Source organism: Hyaena hyaena, unplaced genomic scaffold, assembly GCF_003009895.1.
Source record: "Hyaena hyaena isolate Hyena2069 unplaced genomic scaffold, ASM300989v1 scaffold_297, whole genome shotgun sequence".
Classification (NCBI taxonomy): domain Eukaryota; kingdom Metazoa; phylum Chordata; class Mammalia; order Carnivora; family Hyaenidae; genus Hyaena; species Hyaena hyaena.
The window spans coordinates 17,654-20,713 of NW_024080929.1; the positions used below are offsets into that span (position 1 = coordinate 17,654).

Consider the following 3,060-nt stretch of genomic DNA (forward strand, 5'->3'; position numbering starts at 1 on the left):
AATACTCCTTCCGTATATTACAAACAAAGAAAAAAGCCCACTAATTTCCAGGTGTCATCTAAGAAACCGATTATAGTTTTTTTTAATTTGACTTTTAATATAAAGTTTAATTTGTCTTCAATATTAGTAACTGTGAGTTCATTCATACTATTAAAGTAGTGCATCACTTTCGGCATTTAGCAATGTAATGTAATTGACTCTCCCTTCCCCATCTGATCTCTCTCCTTCCCTTCACTCATGCTCAGTTTCTTACTCTATGCTCTCTAGTTTCTAACTTGTCCTATTAAAATATTTTATGACAATCCTATGGGTTCAAAAATGACTGAAAAGAATTTAAAAGTGCTAAACATATATGTACCCCAGTGGATAGTGTATTCATTGAGATAACACAAGTAAACTGCCTATCACAACTCCTGACACAAAGTAGATGATTAATAATTGTAAATTTCCCCTTTTTTTGCAGCTTTGCACTTCATTGCCTAATAATATTCACTTACACTTTTAAATCCTAACCCCTTGTCAGCCCCCCTGCATAACATATTTACATATGCATCACCTAATTTAATCATCACAACAACCATAAACACTAGGTTATTATTATCCTCATTCTACAGATGAAGATACTGAAACTGAGAGCTTGTCACGGCTAGTGACTAATAATGCCACATTCAAATTGAGGCCTTTTTGATTCATGGATCCTTTTCTAATCCTCTACTCTTTATCCTCATATTCATATTAATCCAGTCCTGCACTTCTAATTTTTCTTTTTAAACCTAGACAATCCCTTCTGCTGGGGATTCTGATTAAGAGGATTGGGGATGGTAATGGAGAATATATATGTGTGTGTGTGTGTGTGTGTGTGTGTGTGTGTGTATTTAATATTTTTAATATTTTTTATTTTTAGGGGGAGAGTACAAGTGGCGGAGGGGCAGAAAGAGCGGGGCAGAGGATCTGAAGTGGGCTCTGTGCTGACAGAAACCCATTGTGAGGCTTCAACTCATAAACCAGAGATCATGACCTGAGCCAAAGTCAGAGGCTCCACTGACTGAGCCTCCCAGGTGCCCCAACCAGCCCTGCACTTCTTGAGACCCTTACTTATTCTTTGGCTTTTTATCTCCTGCTACCCCCTACAAGTGTACAAATTCAACACAACGCCACACAAGAGCCAGTGTAATTGTAGGTAACAATGAAATGATGGATATTGTACACAAAGTTTTCTTCTATTCTTTTCCGTTGAAAAATCACTCAATAGATCAGGTTCACAATGGCACACACCCCTGTTGAGATTGTGATTCAGGATCTTTTATTTTACTCGTTTCTTGCTTTTTGAGGAAGACATGGTCACAGCTACAGGGGGACATTGGAGTCCCCACGGTCCTGCTCCTGACTCACCGCTGTTCACTCTCCCAGAGGAACAAGTCAGTCAGGAAGCAGAGCCTCAGCCATGGCTTTTAAAGACACCAGGAAGACACCTGTGGAAACAGGGTGGCGATTCACTGAATTAGAATTACTCTAACCAGCTGCAACGTAAAATCTTTGGAGGAAGTATGTGCCAACTTGCTCAGAGGTGCAAAGGAAAAGAATCTCAAAGTGAAAGGACCAATTTCGATCCCTACCAAGACTTGAGGATCAGTATAAGAAAAACTCCTTGTGATGAAGGTTCTAAGACTGGGGACCATTTTCAGATGGGGATCCACAAGCAACTTGATGATTTGCACAGTTGTTCTGAGATTGTTAAACAGATTATTTCCATCAATATTGAGCCAACAGTTGAGACTGAAGTCACCATTGCAGATGCTTACATCAACATGTTAATAAGTTGATTATTATATATTTTAAAAAGCTACAGAAATACAAGTATCACAGTCTGCTAATTGTCCCCCCAAACTGGTTATCCTATTTCCCCAGTGGAATAGGAACAAGAATAACTAGACCATATATTTCCAAACCTCTCTTGCAGTTATCTTGGGTCATATGGCTAATTTTGGTCAATGGGATGTGAATTAGTGTGATATGCATAATTTCTACATGATCTCCAAGATACTAAATGACAACAAAAACCTTAGATGTTTGCTTTACCCTAAATTCTAACATGAAATGCCTGAGACCCAATTGTGACCATGTTGATAAAGGTGATTCTTTTGGATAGCGATGGGCAAACTTTTTATGTAAAGGGCCAAACAGTAAATATTTTAGGTTTTACTGACCATACAGAGTCTTTGTTGCAACTACACAATTCTATTGTACCACAAAACCAGTCATAGACAATGCATATGCAAACAAAAACAGTTGTGTTCCAATAAAAGTGTATTTACTAAAAACAGAAGGTTGGAACAGATTTGACTCAATTTGACTACTAAGAGATGGTAGAAAAACAAGAATAAAGAAACCTCAGAGTCCCTGAATGTCCACCAGTCAGTCTGGACCACTGGTATCTGGGTTTGTTGTTATATGAGAAATATCTTTTTCTGTAAGCCTCGCAACTGGGGGGGTCCTTTGTTATAGCAGCTTTAATTTTACCCTAACTAATATGATGAGTGATAGAGATTGATTATGTAACGCTTGAATCTGCAAGGAAAAAATTTAAGTGAAATCACCCAATGTGTATTTCATTAATAGTTAAATAAATAAATACTTGGCACACACTTTCCAAACTGATTGCCATGAGTTAAGGAACCAAAAATGCTTAAGGGGGAAGCAGCTGCTGGATGTGATCAGTTTTACCAGTTTCTAGAAACTGGCTGCCATGAGTTAAGGAACTGAAAATGCTTAAGGGGGAAACAGCTGCTGGATGTGATCAGTTTTACCAGTTTCTAGAAACCCGAATTATCAGAAAATTTGGGATCACCTTTATTTGCATTTTTTAAAGGGATCAACAGCTTCAGCTCTATTGCTGAATTTCAGTTAGCAAGTAGTGAGAGGGTAGAAGTGTTTAGGCAAGACAGCCTAGGACTCTCTACCCTCAACACCTAGATCATCTGACAAAAGCAGTGGCCTACTTTGCCTGTGTATGCAGCTGTCTCTATTCATGCAAGTATGCTAAAAGGCCACATCAACACA

General features: G+C 38.4%; 1 pseudogene; it reads left to right on the forward strand.

Moving 5' to 3' along the window:
• Window positions 1–1,378: 1,378 nt before the first annotated feature.
• On the forward strand, window positions 1,379–1,823 carry LOC120241989 (annotated as a pseudogene).
• The last annotated feature ends 1,237 nt before the right edge of the window (window positions 1,824–3,060 follow it).